This window comes from Pleurodeles waltl, chromosome 6, assembly GCF_031143425.1.
Source record: "Pleurodeles waltl isolate 20211129_DDA chromosome 6, aPleWal1.hap1.20221129, whole genome shotgun sequence".
Lineage (NCBI taxonomy): Eukaryota > Metazoa > Chordata > Amphibia > Caudata > Salamandridae > Pleurodeles > Pleurodeles waltl.
The window spans coordinates 1,357,179,269-1,357,200,957 of NC_090445.1; positions in this window are offsets into that span (position 1 = coordinate 1,357,179,269).

The window sequence follows — 21,689 nt, forward strand, 5'->3', positions numbered from 1 at the left end:
TCCACATCATGTATGCACAAGTGTGTGACACCTGGGATCAGGAAAAACTGTGAGGCAAACTGTCCCAACACGTGGCGACAGTCACTCTGCTGCTCTTCAGTCAGGGAGGGGGAGAGGATCACTCCTTCCACAGACCCATCTTTCTCTCCTGCGGCCAGGAGGTCAGGAAGAGGCTCACTCTCCTCCTCCACCCCTTCATCTGTCGCAAGGAGCATAGACAGTTCAATCCGCTCAAAGTGCGGCTTGAGACGGTTGACATGCAGGACCCTTAAAGGGTTCCTTGGAGACCGCAAGTCCACCAGGTATGTGACTTCACTCTTTGTGCTCCACCAGCTCAAATGGCCCAGTCCACTTATCCTGGAGCACTCTAGGCTCCACTGGTGCCATCACTCACACTTTTTGTCTAGGTTGAAACTCGACCAGAGTCGCATTCTGGTCATTCCAGCGTTTCATGTCCTCCTGGCTTACTTCCAGGTTCTCCTGTGCGAGACTCCTGAAGCGGCCAGTCTGGTTTCCCAAATCCAGCATGTAACTGAATACATCCTTGGGGAGTTTACTTGGAGCTTTAACCAAAGTCTCCTTGACCAGACTTAAAGCTCCCCTAACAGGGTGGCCATAGATGAGCTAAAAGGGACTAATCCCAAGTCCCTTTTGAGGCACCTCCCTGTAGGTGAACAGAAGGCATGGCAAGAGGACATCCCACTTCCGCCTTAAGGGCTCTGACAGGCGCATGATCATGCCTTTCAAGGTACGGTTGAATGTTTCAACCAGACCATTACTTTGGGGGTGGTAAGGGGTGGTGAACTTGTAGGTTACCCCACACTCCTTCCACAGAGACTTCATATATGTTGATGTGAAGTTGGTACCCCTATCAGATACCACTTCCTTGGGGAACCCCATGCAGGTAAAAAAAAAACTCAAAGCACGACTCACCACAGGGGAAGTGATTGATCTCAAAGGAATGGCTTCTGGGTACCGAGTGGCATGGTCCACCAAGACCAGGAGAAACCTGTTGCCCATAGCTGTCTTGGGATCCAGAGGCCCCACGATGTCAGTGCCCACCCCCTCAAAGGGAGTACTGACAACAGGTAAAGGTTGGAGGGGAGCCTTAAATTTCCCCCCACTCTTGCCACTTGACTGACAAGTCTGGCAAGACCTGCAATGTGCATCTGAGTGCCTGCAAATTAGGGGCCAGTAAAAGTGGGTGACAAGTCTGTCAAAGGTCTTCTCCTGTCCTAAATGTCCTGCTAAAGGCACATCATGAGCTAACCCAAGTAGGAAGGCCCTGAAGCACTGGGGTACCACCAGCACACAGGCTGACCCAGGCTCAGGAACCCTAGGCTCACTATACAGGAGGTCATCCTCCGAACAAATCAGGGGTGATCCTGGCTCCTTGCCAGCTGCCTGGTCTGCAGCCTGCTGTAGCAAACCCTCCAGAGTAGGGCATGTCCTCCGTGCCGCACAGAATGCTTCCCTGGTGTGCTTCCCTTCCTGCTGTCACTGCGACAGCTCATGGACCTCACCAAGTTCAGCCACCTGTTCCCCTGTAGTCTCCAGGGCATCACCCTCAGGCTCCGTCTCCTCCCGGACTGTGGGAACTTCTGGGGCTAGTTTCCCACACCCCCTGCCCTTACTCTTCTTGGCGGTCCCCTGGGCCACTGTTTCAGTCTCCAGGGGCTTTTGGCTACTCTGATGAGCTGCCATTGACCGGGTGGATACGCATACCTACCCAGGCAGACCCAACATCTCCAAGTGAGACCTGTGTTCCACCTCCTTTCAAGGGGAATCCTCCATGTTATTTTCTAGCAAACAATAAACAGGCATGGTTGGACTCACAGCTACCTTCAAGGAACCTGAGACGCCCCAATCAAAGGGAACCTGCTCCACTCTGCACAGGTGCTCTGAGTTGTCCACTGCAACTACTTAGTGAAGTACCTGGGGATCAATCTGCTCCTCAGACACCAGCCGACTCATCACTGTAGGCACAATGGCTCCTGTGTCTCTCAGAGCCTCCACCCTCTGCCCATTGATGGTCACCCATTGCCTGTACTTCTTAGTGTTCTCAGGCACGAGGGTTCTCTGGACCATCTCACTGTCCCCTAGTGAGACAAGGGTCATCTCAGCTGGCTCCCACCCACCTGGAACCAACTCCTCCCCAAGCACTACACTGGCCAATCCCTGGGACGGCGCACCAGTAGGGGCTGGTGTACTGTTGGGGTATTTAGTGTCCCCCCTCACATGACCCACCTGGTCACATGCATAGCACTTACGTGGGGTACCTGCCACTGGCTTCCCTTTGGAGAATCATGGCTTCTTCTCACTGGGGGCTGGGAATCCTTACCCTGGGAATCAGTTTGTGGCCCTTTAGAGAACTCCCCCTGTTTACCCTTACCCCCCCTTTCTTCTGAGAGGGACCCTGCCCACCCTTGGCGTGGTCTCCCCATACCTCTTTTGGACCCTGGTACTCTCCCAGTGGTCTGCTTCCTGTGCAAGCTTCCTGCGATCCGTCAGCTTGTTGTCAATCAGGTGCTGGCGCACCTCTGGAAAATATAAACTGTACAGGTGCTCCCAAGCAATCAGATTGTAAAGCCTCTCATACGTAGTTACCTTACTGCCCTTCACCCAACCATCCAGTGACCTGCAATAAGAATCAACACATTCCAACCATGTTTGAGATTCCCTCTTATTGTAGGACCTAAACTTATCCTTATATTGCTCAGGAGTGAGACCATACCTTTTGAGTAGGGCATCCTTCATGATAGTGTAGGTGAGATTCTGAGCATCCCCTAAGGCTGTCAGTGTATCCCTCCCCTCTACCTCAAAGTGCTTCCACAGCCCCGTCCCCCAATGAGCTTCAGGGACCAGATTCTTATTGAGAGCAGACACATACCCCTTAAACCACAAGTATATGTTGTCCTCCCTTTTATAATCCTTCACAAGATCTTTCGGAATGTGCACCATCCATTAAGGATGCACTGTAATGTGGCTGCCACCATCCTTACTAGACTGGCTCCTCTGATCCAGCTCCCTCAAACTGAGCTAATGAGCCGACAACAACTTTTTCTCTTCAATGGCCATCCTCATTTTCTCCATTTCCCTCTGGTGCTTCCTCTCTGCCTGTCTGTCCTGCAATTCTTCAGGGGTCAGACCCTTAGATGAAACACTGCTACCTGCCCTGGAGACCCTCTCCCTGGGTATAATAGGCCAAACCACAATACCATTGTGTATGGAATGCTCTTCCTCCTCCTCCTCCTCCTCCTCCTCCTCCTCCTCTGTGTGCTCTTCAGTGCTCTTGGCTGTCACCCAGGCCCTGAGCGCCTTTTGCAGCGCCTCCTTCTTGGATGAGCTCTTAATGGGGCAGTCAAAACTTTTACAGAACAGCTTTAACTGAGCCTTGGTATAGCTACCCAGTTTCGCTAGGTCAAAAGCAGCTCCAACTGATGCATCTCCAGATTGGGACATGATGTAAAGTCAACAAAAGTGGAAAGTTCCAAAAGGCAGAAAACAAGTTCCCAGATGAAGTTCAGAAGTAAATCAACGATTACCACAAAAATGGATGTAGGGAAAAATCTAAGCAAAACATAAAAATCAAAAATCACAAGACAAATAGTATTTGATCACATAGTGGTCTGCACTCAAAACAGTGGTGTACACTTAATCACTGTATGTCAAGTACAAATACAAGTCCAATCATCCTTAGCTAACCCCTACTTACCCCCTTGGTAGCTTGGCACGAGTAGTAGGCTTAACTTCAGAGTGCTATGTGTAAAGTATTTGTACCAACACACACAGTAATTTAATGAAATCACTACAAAATGACACAACGCAGTTTAGAAAAATAGGAAATATTTATCTAAACAATCAAGACCAAAATGTCAAAAATCCACAATACACAAGTCAAGTTATCACTGAAAATGCAAAAAGAGTCTTCATGTAATTTTAAACACACATTAACACTGTTAGTGTGAAAATGTACCTTGGGCGCATCACAAATAACCCAGCTCGGGCGAGTGTGCATCAAAGAGGGCTTGCGATGCGTCGATTTCACTCACGACCTAAACCTTGCATCGTTTCTCCTTTCGACAGGTCAGGATGCGCTGTTTTTTCTCTCTGCAGGAGAGCGATGCTTCGATCCAGTTAGCACTCTTGGGCCCGGGCAGGCCTTGCATCGTTTTTACACGCCCAGCGGTGTTTGAGTCGGAAATCCAGCTGCACGATGATCCAAAGACCACCGAGCGCGTGTTGCAATCTCACCAGCCTACGTCAGCGATGCTGTACATCGTTTCTCCAGCCCCATCTTTGGGTCGCGTTGCAGGCGAGCGTCGATTTTCAGCTGCAAAGCCGGCGGCGAGTCGATTTTTCAGCTGCAGATCGGATTCACATCGATCTTTTCCCCTCACGGCATTCTGTGCATGGATTTATTCCTCTTAGGCTGCAACCTTCTCCTTTCAGTGTCCCAGGAATTGTATAGGCACCACTTGGCAGAGTAGGAGTCTCTCCAGAGACTCCAGGTGCTGGCAGAGAGAAGTCTTTGCTGTCCCTGAGACTTCAAACAACAAGAGGTAAGCTCTAAATCAAGCCCTTGGAGATCTTCACAAGAAGGAAGGAACACAAAGTCCAGTCTTTGCCGTCTTACTCTGGTAGAAGCAGCAACTGCAGGATAACTCCACAAAGCACAGTCACAGGCAGGGCAGCTCTTCTTCCTCAGCTCTTCAGCTCTTCTCCAGGCAGAGGTTCCTCTTGGTTTTCAGAAGTGTTCTAAATCTGTGGTTTTGGGTGCCCTTCTTATATCCATTTTCTCCTTTGAAGTAGGCCTACTTCAAAGCAAAGTCTCTCTTGATTGTGAAATCCTGCCTTGCCCAGGCCAGGCCCCAGACACTCATCAGGGGGTTGGAGACTGCATTGTGTGAGGGCAGGCACAGCCCTTTAAGGTGTGAGTGTGTGACCACTCCTCCGCTCCCTCCTAGCACAGATGGCTCATCAGGAAATGCAGACTATACCCCAGCTCCTTTTGTGTCACTGTCTAGTGAGAGGTGCAACCAGCCCAACTGTCAAACTGACCCAGACAGGGAATCCACAAACAGGCAGAGTCACAAAAATGGTATAAGCAAGAAAATGCTCACTCTCTAAAAGTGGCATTTTCAAACACACAATCTTAAAATCAACTTAACTAAAAGATGTGTTTTTAAATTGTGAGCTCAGAGACCCCAAATTCCACATGTCTATCCGCTCCCAAAGGGAACCTACACTTTCATCAGATTTAAAGGTAACCCCATTTTAATCTATGAGAGGGACAGGCCTTACAACAGTGAAAAATGAATTTAGAAATATTTCACTGTCAGGACAAATAAAACACATTACTGTGGCCCTCATTACAACCCTGGTGGTAAATCCCGCTTTCCGCCGTGCTGAAGATCACCAACATTCTGTTGTGGTGGCAGAATTCCGCTACAGGTATTACGACCCACAGCTCGGAATCCGCCACAATACAGACACCCACACAAGTCCGCCACACCAAAGGCCAGTGATAAACTGGCAATACCAAAACCCACACCGTCACGCCAACAAGAATACGCCCATGCTATCACGACCCACGACCCACAAATCAATGCGTCGGTCTTTCAACCGCAGTAATCCGTTGGCGGTACACACTGCTGCGCTCAAAATACACACATATTTACAAAACACAACTACATTGGACAATTCGAAATACACACACCTGATACACATACACCCACCACACCCACACACCCAATCCAATATAAAGCACACACCCACATCACCCACAAATCCTTACAACCAAAAATTTGAAAGAAGGCTGGAGAGAGAGATTAGCAAACACAACACCAGCATCCACAGACACACAACACCATCACCTATACAACATCCATGCACCTCAAACAACACACACCAACACATCCCCTCACACATCACAACAGACAGCACCTCACACATCACCCACACCACATCAGGGCACCTCAAAGACACCCCAGGTTTTCTGAGGAGGAGCTCAGGGTCATGGTAGAGGAAATCATCCAGCTAGAGCCACAGCTATTGGGATCACAGGTGAAGCAGACATCCATTGCAAGGAAGCTGGAGCTATGGCGGAGAATTGTCGACAGGGTCAACGCAGTGGGACAGTATCCAAGAACACAGGATGACATCAGGAAGAGGTGGTACGACCTACGGGGGAAGGTACATTCTGTGGTATTCAGACACCAGATTGCTGTACAGAGGACTGGCGGTGGACCCCCACCTCCTCCCCCACAACTAACAACATGGGAGGAGCAAGTCTTGGCGATCATGCATCCTGAGGGCCTCGCAGGAGTAGCAGGAGGACTGGGCTCTTGTAAATCATAGCTTTACTACTACATCCCCCCAATCCCACCTGCATGCCATCACATACTCCCACCCTTACTCTCACCCCATCACACCATCAACTCCATATGTCCCACTATCACAACCCACACATCTCAATTCCAAGGCCCTGCATACAACACCTATGCATGGACCACAGTCACCAAAGCATGTCCAGTACAGATACCCACACAGACCCCAAAACAACTATCACAAAAGGGCAAACACAATGACGCAAGCACAGGAGTAGAGGGTACCACACCCAATGCACAAGATGACACACACACATACTAAAATTATGCATTTCCACCCCAACAGGAGCCATACCCAACGTCACCGGACAAGAGGTGCCAGACATATGCAGTCCCCCCACATAAGAGGCCCACAGTTATGACAGCAGCTCTGCACGCCTGGATCAAGATGACAAGCCCGGCCCATCAGGGACCTCGGGACAGTCGGTTCCCCTGACACTGTCACAAGCCACCACAGAGCCTCCCCCCTCAGCAAACCCCACCACAGTACCCACCCAGCGGGCCATCCCTCTGTCCCCAGGACACGTCAATCAGCAGTGTTTCCACCACAACAGGGAACCCAGGCAAACCCACAAACCCAAGACAATCAAGGACCTGGGGTCAGTGGCAGTGGGCATACGGTTCAGGGGACAGAGGCACAGGATAACAGGGAAGCTGGGAGGACCACTGTGCGACAGGGGGAGGACAGGCCCAGGGAACCCACTCTCCACAAGGCACTCTCCAACATCATGGGAGCATACCACCATTCCCATGAGACCATGGGCACGGTACTGGCCAAGTTTCAGGAGACCCAGCGGCTGCAGGAGGAACACTACCTTGGGATCAGGGAGGACTTGAAGTCCATTAACACCACCCTGGTCACCATAGCAGGGGTGCTGGCAGACCTTGTCAACACCATGAGGGACACAGTGGGACACAAACGGTCCCCTGACACTAGCCTGGACGATAAACAGCCCTCCACCTCTGCCAGTGCCAGTGGACAGGAGGCACTGCCACAGGAACAACAGGCCACCAGCACCCCACCTCCTGCAGAAGGAGAACCACCCTGCAAACGGTCCCTGAGATCCAGGAACAAGACAGAGAACATTGCCAAGACCCCCGCCAGGAAATAAGACCAACCTGAATGTCACCCTTCTGTCCCACTTTGTCATCATGTCCACTTTAAACTACCAATGCTCCACTTCCTATGCCCCATTGGACAATGCACCTGTGATACAAATAGACTGGACTCTGCCATGGACGTACCCCCACCATCACCCCAGCCCATTTCACACCCCCCTCCACTTATTTGCACAGAAATCAACACCCTTGAATCACAAAACAATCTGGAGTCAGTCTCTGCTTTCACAAATGTGTAATTGCAACATCTCTGGAATATAGCAATGTCAATGTACTTGTTCACATACCAATGTTACACAGCTGTAGGCCAGCAGTAATCATAGCAGAGGCACAAATTGTAACCCAGATCTGTGAAATGGAAAGCCAAAGTGACAAGTCAGGGCCAATACACAGAGTGAAAAAGGCAGATTTATGCTAGCTCCTACAATAGTATGAGATGTTGGAAGCAGTTTTATCTTCTTACCTGTGTCTCACTGGAAGTATTGCATGATGATGTTGTTTCGGTTGTCTACATCTTCTTCTTCTGCCTCCTCTTCTTCACTGTCCACAGGCTCCACAGCTGCCACAAGACCAACGTCAGGCCCATCCTCCTGCAGAAAAGGCACATGTCGTTGCAAAGCCAGGTTGTGCAATATACAGCAGGCCACGATTATCTGGCACACCTTCTTCGGTGAGTAGTATAGGGATCCACCTGTAAGATGGAGGTACCGGAATCTGGCCTTCTGGATGCCGAAGGTGCGCTCTATAATCCTCCTAGTTTGCCCATGTGCCTCATTGTAGCGTTCCTCTGCCCTTTCCTGGGATTCCTCACTGGGGTCAGTAGCCATGACAGGTTGGGGTAACCAGAGTCACCTGCAAATATCGAGGGACAACTGTTAGACATCCTCCAAACTTTAGGGAATCTCCCATACCCAGACACCAAATGGAACTGTGTGGGGACTTTAGGCTCACCTATTAGCCACACACAGTGCCTCTGGAGTTGCCCCATCACATAAGGGATGTTGCTATTTCGCAAAATGTACTGGTCTGCCAAACAAACCATCTGCACATTCATAGAATGGTAGCTTTTCCGGTTTCTGTACACCTGTTCATTCCTGCGGGGGGGACAAATGCCACACAGGTACCATCAATGGCAACAATGATGTTGGGAATATGTCCCAGGGCATAAAAGTAACCTTTCACTGTGGGCAAATCCTCCATTTGAGGGAAAACAATATAGCTGCGCATGTGTTTCAGCAGGGCAGACAACACTCTGGACAACACAATAGAGTACATTGGCTGGGACATCTGTGATGCCATGGCCACTGTTGTTTGAAAAGACCCACTGGCCAGGAAATGGAGTACAGACAGGACCTGCACTAGAGGGGGTATTCCTGTGGGATGGCGGATAGCTGAAATCAGGTCTGGCTCCAACTGGGCATACAGTTCCTGGATTATTGCACGATCAATTCTGTAAGTGATAATGATGTGTCTCTCTTCCATTGTCGACAGGTCCACCAGGGGTCTGTACACCGGATGACGACGCCATCTCATCACCTACCCCAGCGGACATGCCCTATGGAGGAGAACGGTGAGCAGAGGGTCATACAACACTTAGATATCACAATGTTTTTCGCAAAAACGTTACAATTTCTCCATGTGCCTTGGTTTGGCCGTATTTCTGGCCTAAATAGGTGTGACACAGTTATTTGGCCTGCCATGTGGCCCCCTGAAATGGCGGCTGCCTGACCTGTAAGGTGGGACAAGGGGAAATGAGGTAACTGCGCTGGCGTTGTACACCGTCGCGGTAGGCGGTCGAAGACTGTGGTGCAATTCAGCATTGGTCAACATGCATTGGTTAACAATGGGCCCTATGGGTCCCAGGAGCCAATGACGATGTATGCCGGCGGTGATGGTACGCACCGGCGCGGACGTGGCCGCCATTTTCTAACTGTTCCCTCACTTGATACCTTTTTTGTTTTTATAAATATTTTTATTAACATTTGCCATTTACAGGTTGCATTCTTTACTATATGTATGTACAGTTTCAGACATTATTTGTGCTTCTTCATCATTATTCTTTTTTTTCCCCCTCTTTTTTTTTTTTTTCCTTTTCAGCATGCGTCATTGTTATTCGCTTCATTTATGTTCGATGTCTTATTCTGCATTCAGTTTAGTGAGGTGTAGTCATTGATTGGTCCTTACCACTATCCTGTCGTCTTATCTAAACTTAAACATGAACCTAAACTTTCTGGTGTCAATTTTCCCAAATGTCTTTTTATGTGGGTGCAGGTTAGAGCATTGTCTTATATCATCCTGCTCTTGATTAGTTCTTACCCTTTCTATTGACAAGTTGGGTCATTTACTATCCAATGGTCTTCTTCTTGCTATGTCTTATTTCACTTGCCAGTTGCTAATCTGAGTCTTCTGTGTCCTTGTTTTCTTCCATTACTTCGCTTCTCCAATTTGACAATATCTCTTCCCAGGCCAGGGCTATTGGTTTTTGACGCAACCCTCTTGCTTCCTCGCTCTTCAGGGCCTGTAATTCAGCTCTCGCCCATCTCTCTACATCCCGCCTCCACTCCGTTAATTCTGGGGCCTTAGTTGATTTCCAGCCCACTGCTATTAGCCGCCTATATAGTGCTAGGGCAGTATCTATGTACCGCTCCTGCACTTTCCCGATTTTGAGGTCTTGTTTCAGGCCTACCAAGCGTATCGCCGGGGTCTGTGGGATTGGGCATCCCACTAGCTTCTCTAGGTCATTTGTCACCAGTCCCCATCCAGTTTGGATCTCTGGGCACTGCCATACCATATGGTCTAGATCGGCACTCACCACACCACATCTGGGGCATTCCGCCGGGGTGCCCCCATATATACGGGTTAAGCGCTGTGGGGTGAGATATGTCCTATGAGTGTAGTTATACTGGTTATATCTTAAACGGGTATTTCTCAATACTTTCTTTGGGTACGCCAGTATTTTCCTCCACTCCCAGTCTGTGAGGTCTTTTCCGAGTGTTCTTTCCCATGTATCTCTCAATGGTCTCAATTGGTCTAATGTGCCTTCAATTTGTGTTTTGTATAGCTTGGTGATTTGGTGGGCTTCTGTCCCTATTGTCAGTAGTTGGTGTAACATGCAGTGCGTGGTGGGTTCTGCGTTAACCGTTTCCCAGTGTTCTTGTGTAATACGGGTTAGTCTTTGGTGCACTAGGAACTGACCTCTGGGAACCCCTTTTTTTTCTACTAACTCGGTGAATGAGCTCAGTACCCCCTCCTCAAATAGGTCTCCTATCATCCCTATTCCAGCTCTTGTCCAGGGCCCTAGATCTGTGTCCATCCATTTCCCATCAATTGTCTCTGCCTTCAACACATGTAGTGGTAATGCCGGGGAGTAGGGTTTGCCTATTCCTATCCTCTTTGAACATCTCTTCCAACACCTCAAAGCTACTTTCATCAACATGCTTTTTCCTTGGAACTTCAGCTTTCGTCCCATCATTTCCGATATGATCTCTTCCATGCTTAACACTCTGCTCCCCGTGTGTCTTTCTAGCTTGCCCTCCCCTGCATTCCATCTGGCTGACCACTGTAATTGACAAGCTAAATAATATAACTCAAAGTCGGGAACTCCCAGTCCTCCCTCAGTAGTTGGTCTACATAATGTAGATAGTGCTGTCCGACTTCGGCCTCCGTCCCAGACTATCTCTCTGAGTAGTGAGTTTAGTTCGTTAAACCATTGCATTGGGATCAATATCGGTAAGTTAGTAAAATAGTAAAGGAGGCGAGGTAACATGATCATTTTGGTTAGTGCTGTTCTGGCCATTATGGAGAGTTTCAGGGTTCTCCAGAACCCTACGGATGCTCTTAGAGAGCCGAGCGCCCTGCCAAGGTTACCCTCCCGTAGATCCATCTGGTCATGATACACCTGGATGCCTAGGTACCTAAATGTGTCAGGAGCCCATACCACTGTCTCCGGGAATGTCGCTGGCTGGGTACAGCCCTTTGTGATCGGGAAAACGTATGTTTTGCTTCTATTAAGTTTTAGCCCTGATAGCTCAGCAAATCTATCCAGGGCCTGTAAGGCCCATTGAAGTCCAGTGTCCCCGTCATTAAGGTAGATTAGGATGTCGTCGGCATAGAGTGAGATATTGTGTTCACTCCCTCCCCATCTCACCCCTCTGTCTTTACCCTCCCTACGGAAGTAGGTGGCTAGCGGTTCAATGGCCAGGGCAAACAGTAGTGGCGATAATGGACATCCCTGCCTGGTTCCCCTATGGATGGCGTAGGGGGTTGAGATAACTTTCCCTGTCTTGACTCTCGCTTGTGGGGCTGTGTAGAGCAGGTCTACCCATTTTACCCATTTGTCTCCCATACCCATCTTTAGCATTACTACTCTAAGGTAATCCCAGTGGATCGAGTCAAAGGCTTTCTCAAAGTCTATAGCCAGCAACATCCCTTTGGGTGGCTTCGCTTCTGCTCGCATCTGTAAGATGGCAAAGAGTCGTCGGAGGTTGAGTGATGTATTGTGATTCAGTACAAACCCGTTTTGGTCCACATGTACCAGAGCTGGTATATGTTGCAGCAGCCGGTTAGCTAGGATTTTGCTGAGGATTTTAAAATCGTTGTTTAACATTGAAAGTGGTCTAAAGTTGGTGACTGAGGCCTCGTTAGACTTTATTTTGGGCAGTGAAATCACCACTGCTTCGCTGAGTGTGTCTGGGAGAAGGCCTCTGTGTAGTGCCTCTGCATAAAGGTCTACCAGCTGTGGGGCCAATAGCTTGGGGTATTTCTTGTAAAAATCCATTGGCAACCCATCAGTTCCTGGTGTTTTGCCTGGGGCCAGCTGTGTGATAGCCTCCAGTACCTCTTCCTTCGTAATTGGGCCCCCTAGTGTTTCACCTTCTCCCCTGTCTAAGGTCGGGAGCGGGAGTGATCGTAAGAATTCCGTTAGTTTGTCTTTCTCTAGTTCGTCTGGTTCCCTATATAAGTGAGTGTAATACTCTTTAAAGGCCTCGTTAATGGGTCCAGGTTGGAATCTGTGGTTTCCTCTCATGTTGCGTACACTCACTATAGGTGTTCCCTCTCCTCCCGCTTTCACCAGCCATGCTAGCATCTTCCCCGATCTGCCCTCTTCTGCTTGTACTGTGGCCAAGTGTTTCTGGAAACAGTGGCATCTTAGCTGTTCCTCAGCGCAGGAGTAGGATTTCATCACCTGTTCGTTCTCTTCCCTTTCTTGTGCACTCTTGCCCACCTATGTATCACGTCTTCAAGCTTGATTACTTCTTGTTCTAGTGTGCGCTTAATCCCGACTGTCTGCCCTATACTGTAGCCCCTCACCTCCACCTTTAGTGCCTCCCATTCTAGATACCTAGAAGACGTTGATCCTTTGTTTATGTTAATTTGATCTGCTAGGTGGGATCTAAGATTTTCTCTAAATGTCTGATCTTCTAATGCTGTTGGTGGAAGTCTCCAGATCGGAATGGGGGGCCTATCCTCATCTAGTCTCCATCTCACCAAAAGCGGGTTGTGGTCTGATATTGTTCATCCCAGGTATTCCGTATGAAAGATACTTCTTGCTATCCCATTAGTACACACCACCCTGTCGATTCTAGTGTGTAGTTGTTGTAGTGCAGAGTAAAAGGAGTAATCCTTTTCGTTTGGGTGTTGTTCTCGCCAGATATCTACCATTCCCCAAGCTTCTATCCACTCTCTTACTTTCTTCGTTGTTTTATGTGTCGCTGCCCCCTGTAGTGGAGGTAAAGAGCGATCTAAGTCTACAATCATGACACTATTAAAGTCTCCTCCTATTAATAAGTCCCCATTTTGTTGGCAGGTGATGCGGCTCGAGAGACGCTGCAGGAAGGGTGCTTGATCTTGGTTGGGGGCATAGATGCTTCTCAGCATTATTGGGATCCAATGTAGTCGTCCCTCCACCACCACAAATCTGCCCTCCCGATCTACAACTATTGATCTCGCTTCAAATGGGATACCAGCACGGATCCAAATCAGCGCCCCCCCTGGAGTAAGACGAGTACCCGGTGGCAAACACCTGTCCTCGCCATCTGCGTTTTAACTTTTCTACCTCGTTCGTTGTCAAGTGGGTTTCTTGAAGCATTGCTACATGTATGCCTCTTCTTTTCAAGTCGGCCAATACTTGGTGTCGTTTTACCGGTGACCCCATTCCCCGTACATTCCATGTCAGGATGCTACAGTCTGTCATCTGGGTATGTCTGTGAGGGATGCTGGTCCCACCCCCTCCCATTAATCTCTTCTCTCTGTTGTGTGTTCTGTCGACCCACATGTGTATGATATTTTCTGTTTATGCACCTATTGGTTCCAAACTTACGCAACCCCAACTCCCCCACCCCAGGGCCCCTCCCTAACTGTAGGGTGCCCAGAAAAAATGTGCCAACGAGCAACTTAATACAACAAGTCGGTCTAGTTCTCGCCATTCTACTGAATAGGCGAGAAGTCTGTTGGGGGGGCTGGTACAGAGTGCGTTGGGGCCTTACTTCTGGTCAGTGTGCCCCACCTTGGTGCGCGGCTGCACCACAATCACCCTAATTCGTCCGCCGTCTGCGGTGTCACTGTCGGCAGGTTCTCTGAGCCGCAGGTGCTCTCCGCGGATGATGCAGCTGTGTCGTCCGATTCATTGTCAATTTTCCTCTTTGGTGAAGTTTCTTTGTTCATTGAGGCCGCTGCTCTTAGGGCCTCTCTTTTACTCAGGTCTTTCTGAGTCTGTGATGGACCAGCTCGTGAGCGGGGTCTGCGTCTCGTCCTCTTGTTCCCGCCTCTGGCCGGGTAGGTGGGATCACGCCTTGGGCCCTCAGTTTGCTTTCCGCCGCTTCTTCGGGTCTCCAGCCATTCCCAGGCTTCCTCTGGACTAGGGAAGAACTTGGTGCTACCGTCGATCATCACCTTCAGTTTGGCCGGGAAGATGAGTGAGTACTGTATTCCCTCTTCTCTCAGTGCTCTCTTTACTGCCATAAAGGAGGCTCTCCTATTTTGAACCTCAACAGTAAAGTCTGGGAAGAGGGTCAGTTCTCCATTGCCTACTCTGTGGGGGCCCATCTCCCTAGCCCTCTGGAGCAGGATGTCCCTGTCTCTATAATGTAGCAGACGTGCTATCACCACCCTTGGCGGTCGACCTGGTGCCGGCTGTCTCGCAGGAACTTGGTGCGCTCTCTCTAGCGCGAAGAATGGTGTCAGGCAGTCTGGAGCTACTGTCTCCTTCATCCACTTCTCCAGGTATTCCACCATGTTTGTGCCCTCTGTTCCTTCTGGCAGACCCACCACTCGTACATTGATCCTTCGGCTTCGTCCCTCTGCATCTTCTGCTCTTTGTTCCAGCCTTGTTATTCTCTCCGTCAAGTGCAGTACAGTGGATTCCAAGTCCTTTTTTTCTCGGGGTTATGTCTGTCAGGATCTTCTCTGTGTCTTTAACTCTGTCTGCTAGCTTTTGATGATCTGCTCGGAGGAGACCCACTTCCACTGTGACCTGACTGATGTCGTGTTGCAGTGTGGTTTTTGTGTCTTCTATTGCTCCTAGGATTTTGTCCAATTTTTCCTGCATCGTGGATTGTGTTGGTTCATGCTTGTCTCCACCTCTACTTCCATCAAGTGCCTGACGATCCATTTTTTTCCCTCCTCGGCGGCTTTTTGATGTCATCAGCGCTGTTATATCGGGTTCCAGCCTTGGGTATCACTTGTACCTCGGGCCTCTGTGTGCTTCTACAGCCATCTGTTTTAACCCCCCGGTGGTTCTGTTGGGAGCCGTACCACTCGCCTGAGTTGTTTATGCGTATGTGGTGCTGCTCCTCAGTGCTCGGGCTGCGTCACAGGTCCGTTTCGCCCTTTGCCAGGCTCTCCCTGATTCCTGCTCTCTCGGTTCTTTTGCTTGTGGGGTAGTCCCTGCGCCCCGTATCCCAGTGATTTACTGCGCCTCGGGGAAGAGCCGACAGCGTCCCCCACGCCCAGGGACAGGCCCGCTCCCTCTGCTCCACTTGTTACGACCTCGATAGGCGGGCGTCACTCCCTCCGTTCTGCCAAGCGAGGGTAGTCGTTCCCCATTCGGCTCGTTCACTCGGGGGCAGGGGTCACTAGCATTCCATTCTCCTTATATGTCCGCACCTCCTCTATTCATTCGTTCGAGCCCTGCCGTCCAGCGTCTACGTTTACTCGAGCTCCCAGTACACCCCAGGTGCGGCGGAGTTTCTGGCTCCTGGTCCCCCCAAGTCAAGCGGCTCTTCTTCACTCTACACCGCTATCTCTAGCGGCAGATCAGCACTTCTCAGGAGCCGACAGCGTCTCCCGCGCTCACGGTCAGGCCCGCTCCCTCCGCTCCCTCCGCTCCCTCCGCTCCGCTTGTTACTGCCTCAATAGGCGGGCTTCACTCCCTCCGTTCGGCCAAGCGAGGGTGGTCGTCCTCCGGTCTGCTCGTTCACCCGGAGGCAGGGGTCGCTAGCGTTCCACTCGCCTTATATGTCCGCACCTCCTCTGTTCAGTCGTTCGAGCCCTGCCCTTCGGCGTCTAAGTTTACTCGAGCTAACGGTAGGCCCCAGGTGCGGCGGGGTCTCTGGCTCCAGGTTCTCCCAAGTCAAGCGGCTCTTCCTCACACGATACCTCTATCTCTAGGGGTAGATCAGCACTTCTCAGGAGCCGGCATCGTCCCCCCCGCTCAGGGGCAGGCCCGCTCCCTCCGCTCCGCTCGTTGCAATAGGCGGGCGTCGCTCCCTCCGTTCTGTCAAGCGAGGGTGGTCATCCTCCGTTCTGCTCGTTCACTCGGGGGCACTAGCATTCCACTCGCCTTATATGTCCGCACCTCCTCTGTTTAGTCGTTCGGGCCCTGCCGTCCGGCTTCTATGTTTACTCGAGCTCCCGGTAGGCCCCAGGTGCGGCGGGGTTTCTGGCTCCAGGTCCCCCCAAATCAAGCGGCTCTTCCTCACATGGCACCGCTATCTCTAGCGGCTCTCTCCGCTCCGTTTGTTACGGCCTCAATAGACGGGCGTCACTCCCCCGTTCGATCAAGCGAGGGTAGCTGTCCTCCGCTCTGTTCGTTCACCCGGGGGCAGGGGTCGCCAGCGTTCCACTCGCCTTATATGTCCGCGCCTCCTCTGTTCAGTCGTTCGAGTCCTGCCATTCAGCGTCTACGTTTACTTGAGCTCCCGGTAAGCCCCAGGTGCGGCAGGGTTTCTGGCCCCTGGCCCCTGGGCCCCCCCAAGTCAAGCGACTCTTCCTCACGCGACACCACTATCTCTAGAGGTAGATCAGCACTTCTCAGGTGCCAGCTTCACACTGGCGGGGCACCGTTTTTGCAGATAATTGCAAGGCCCCGTCGGAGCACACGGACTACGTGTCCGACATCTTGGCTTCCCTAGCCACGCCCCCCTTCCCTCACTTGATACCTGACCTTCAACAGGAGAGGACCTACACTGCAAGTTCTGCTGTGACCTGTGTCTGGAAGCGACGATGGCTACAGTGTCTGTGGAAAGGGCCCCTGCCTTCACTTCGGAGGAGTTGGAGAAACTAGTGGATGGGGTCCTGCCCCAGTACACACAACTGTACGGTCCTTCAGACAAATAGGTGAGTACACTGCGAGCATAGTGGATGGCACCTGAGTGTATGGAGTGTCATGGATGGAAGAGGGTGGGGAGTGGGACAGGCCAGCATGTGAGGATAGTGTGTGTGTATGTATTTCTGGGCCAGGGTGGGAGGTGTTTAGGCAATGCGTGAGAAAAACTGTTCGGGATAGTAACATCCATTCTTACTTCACTTTTCCTCTAGGTCAGCGCCCACCAGAAGAAGGGTATTTGGCATGTCATCGCCAAGGACGTGTGGACCCTGGGGTTCTACCATAGACAGAGCACCAACTGCCGGAAAAGATGGGAGGACCTGCGCTGCTGGAGCAAGAAGATGGTGGAGGCACAGCTGGGGATGGCCTCCCAACGAGGAAGGGGTGTCCGTCGCATCATGACCCCCCTGATGTTCCAGATCCTGGCGGTAGCATATCCAGAGTTGGATGGGCGCTTGAGGGCATCACAGGGGCCACAAGGGGGTGAGTACACTCTCATTCAGCTGACTCTGCGCGCTTTACAAGGTGTCTGGGTGGGGGAAGTGGCCTGTGGGTTCCCCTAGGCCAGGGCGAACTTGGTAGGGTAGGTCCCTTGTTAGGCAGGTTCTGTGCACTCCAACCCCAATGGTGGTAGAAGCCATCTACACCTAGTGAGGCTCCTGTGAGTTCCAGGTGTGCAGCAAATGGGCTTCGGCATCATCCCGCATGAGCAGGTGATTTTCTAAGAACTGTTAGTGCATAGCTTAGTGCATAGGGCTGCTCCCTATGTGTTGTGTCCACCAACGGTAGTGGTGTTGCATGCACTGACCATGTGTCTCTTCTGTCTCCCCCCCTTTTTGTTTTGTCACACTGTTCTTGCATGCATTAACATCATCTGGCGGAGGAGCAGTGGCACAGGAGAAGGAGGGAGCTGCATCCCACATGGCCCTGGAGGGTGAAGTCACGGAGTCTGAAGGCACCAGTGGGACGGAGGGCGAGGGGAGCTCCACAACGGGGACAGGAGCATACACCAGCGACAGCGACTTCTCCTCTGATGGGAGCCACTGCATCAACAGGTACAGCCGCCACCCCCCCTACCAGCACCGCCCTCCCAGCAGCCCCTCAGCGTGTGTCCTGTGCCCGCTCACCCAGGATGGTGGGCATCTCCTTGGCCCCAGGCACTTCAGGCCCTGCCCCAGTCAGCCCTGCTGCCCTCAGTGAGGAGGCTATTGACCTCCTGAGATCCCTCACTGTTGGGCAATCTACCATTTTGAATGCCATCCAGGGTGTTGAGTGGCATTTTCAACAAACAAATGCATACCTGGGGGGAATTCATTCTGGCCAGGCTGCCCAACAGAGAGCATTTCAGGCTCTGGCCTCAGCACTGATGGCAGCCATTGTCCTGTGTCCAGCCTCCCCCCTCCAACTTCCTCCACCCAGACCCAACCCCCTGTACCTCAGCCTATCCCAAGCACACCATCAGACCAGCATGCACACACATCAACACACAAAGTGGCTCAGGAAAACATAAGCACCACACATCCCACAGGCACTCACACAAGCACAATACCCATGCAGACACACCAAAATCCACTGCCTCCACTGTGTCCCCCTCCTCTACGTCCTCCTCCTCCCTCCCTGTCTCGTCTCCACTCACATCTGCATGCACTACATCCTCAGCCACTGCATCCAGCACGTCCATCACCACACACCGCTCACGTGCAATCACCACCCCCACTACCATTCACACATCCCCTGTGTCCTCTCCCAGTGTGTCTGTGAGCCCTCCTCCCAAAGTACACAAACGCAGGCACAAACCCACCCAACACCCATCCACCTCACAACAGCCTCCGGCCCATGCACCTTCACCCAAATTCAGCAAACATACACCTCCTACAACCACTACCTCTTCCTCCACTCCCAAACCCCCTCCATCTTCCCGTCCCAGTGTGTATAATAAACTTTTCCTGGCTAACATTGACCTCTTCCCTACATCTCCCACCCCTGTCCTTCCCCTAGGGCCAGGCTTTCCAGGTCCCAGCCCAGCACCTCAGCCACCAATTCCCCAAGCACAGTGGTGCCAGCAACTCAGGTCTCCTCGTGTGCGCCACCCATCAGGGCTGCCAGTGTGCCACCTCGCGAGGCCAAGGAGCAGGCCATTCCGGCACCTGCCAAGGAGAAGAAGGTGCCCACATGCCGAAGGGAGAAGCCCCACCTACCAGCAAGCAAGGGCTCCTCCAAACCAAAAGGGGGCACTGGCAAGACACCAGCAGCAACAACAAAGGTGGGGAATGGACACAAGCCGAAGAGCAGGTCAGGACAGGGCACAGTGGCTCCGACTGAGGGACCAGAGTCACCACTTCTGTCAACCACTACACCAACCTGTAAGGCGGTGGACACTGCCACCTGCACCGCCACCAGCACCGCCACCAGCACCACCACTGGCACCACCACCTGCACGTCTGTAGCCTCAGCAACAGTCCCCAGCATCATCCCTAGTGGGCAGCTGTCCGAGGCTGCAGGAGATGTCCTGCTGTGTCCCTCAAGAGGTGCAGACACATGCACCGCCGTCAGCACCTCCGCCACAGATACCGACGCAAGCCCCACCGCCAGCCTTGAAAAGTGCTCAGACAGTGCCACCACAGCTGACATGGCAATCATCCAAAGTGGGCAGCCATCCTAGGCTGCAGGAGACGCCCTAGACCCTGCCCAGTGTCCATGAGGCATGACTCTCAGTACTGTTTGCACCTGCAGGTGGCAGGTAAAGTTGAAGCAGGGTGGATCGTGTCTCTGCCTCCATGGCTTATCATGCTACCTGTTCCCAGGCAATCTCGTGGCACACACACCCAGGTGAGGGAATGGGACCTGCCACACTGCATGAGAAGCGCTCTGGGCACCAAGCCCCCTCCAGAACCAGTGGAGAAAGACATCCACTTGTGAGACTGTGGCTTTGCACTCCCAGGATAGAGCAGTGGGCAAACCACCCACTGGAAAGACTTGTGAGACTGTGGCTTTTCACTCCCCAGGATAGAGCAGTGGGCAAACCACCCACTTGAAAGACTTGAGAGACTGTGGCTTTGCACTCCCCAGGATACAGCAGTGGGCAAACCACCCACTGGAAAGACTTGAGAGACTCTGGCTTTGTACTACCCAGGATAGAGCAGTTGGCAAACCACCCACTGGAAAGACTTGTGAGACTGTGGCTTTGCACTCCCCAGGATACAGCAGTGGGCATGGAGCCCCCTCGTGGAGCAGTGGCCTTGTGTGTTCATCCGGCTGAGGTGCCCCCCTACCCCTCCCCCTGAGGTGCCTGTTTAATTTTGATCTGATGCCCCTGCAGTGTTCTCTCCGTTTCGAGTCAGGTATCTTGTGTGGGCTTTGCCCATGCATTTTGGGACACTGATCCATGGACGATGTTTGAGTAATATCCGGACTTGTGTAGTTGGTGTACTTATTTGTATATACTGATTTTTGAACTTGCACTTTCTGATTTTTAATAGATTACACTTGTTACAATCATTTCCTTTTGTCCTTGCGTTCTTCCAGGGGGTGAGGGGGTGTATATGTAATGTTGCTTCATGTATTTGTGAGTATGGTGTTGTGGGTGAGGGCGGGGTGGGGGTTTTGCGTGTTGGGTGTGTGTGTCACTCTCTTTTCCCTCCCACCGTCCCCAGTGTTGTAGATGCAGTACTCACCGTGGTCGTCGACGGCGTCTTTCCTGCTCCTGATACAGAAGGAGGAAGACCAGCATGGGCAAGACGTGTAGTTCGGGATCCATGGCGTCCTGGTTCCTCGTTGGGTGTCAAGAGGTGAGTGGTTTCCCTTCTGTGTACTGTTTCCACTGTGCTTTTGAAAGCGTTGGTACCACCCCAGATAGGCCTCTTGTAATACAGTGGGCGGTACATTGTGTTCCGCCTGTCTGTTGGCGGTTACCGCCGCGGTGTTTGTTTCTACCGCCGTGGCGGTCGGAGTGTTAAAGTGGCTGTCTATGTTGGCGGTTTCCGCCATGGTCGTGATTCCATTTGTTTTTTCGCCGGCCTGTTATTACCACTACTTTAACACCGACCGCCAGGGTTGTAATGAGGCTCTATATGTCCTACCTTAACCATGCACTGCACCCTGCCCTTGGGGCTACCTAGGGCCTACCTTAGGGGTGTCTTACATGTAAGAAAAGGGAAGGTTTAGGCCTGGCAAGTGGGTACACTTGCCAAGTCGAATTTACAGTTGAAACTGCACACACAAACACTGCAGTGGCAGGTCTGAGACATGATTACAGAGCTACGTATGTGGGTGGCACAACCAGTGCTGCAGGCTGTAGGAGGCTGGCCTGGCTTATAATGGGTACCTTGTGGTACTTACACCTTGTGCCAGGTCCAGTTATCCCTTATTAGTAGTTTAGAGGTCTTCTAGCAGCTTAGGCTGATAGAGGTAGCTATAGCAGAGCAGCTTAGGCTGATCTAGGAGACATGCAAAGCTCCTACTATACCACTTATATCACTTAGCAATATATCATAAGAAAACACAATACTCAGAGTTACTAAAAATAAAGATAGTTTATTTTAGTGACAATATGTCAAAAGTATCTCAGAGTACATACTCCCTTAGGAGGTAAGTAAAATACACAAAATATACACACAAAACCAAAATCAGGTAAGTAA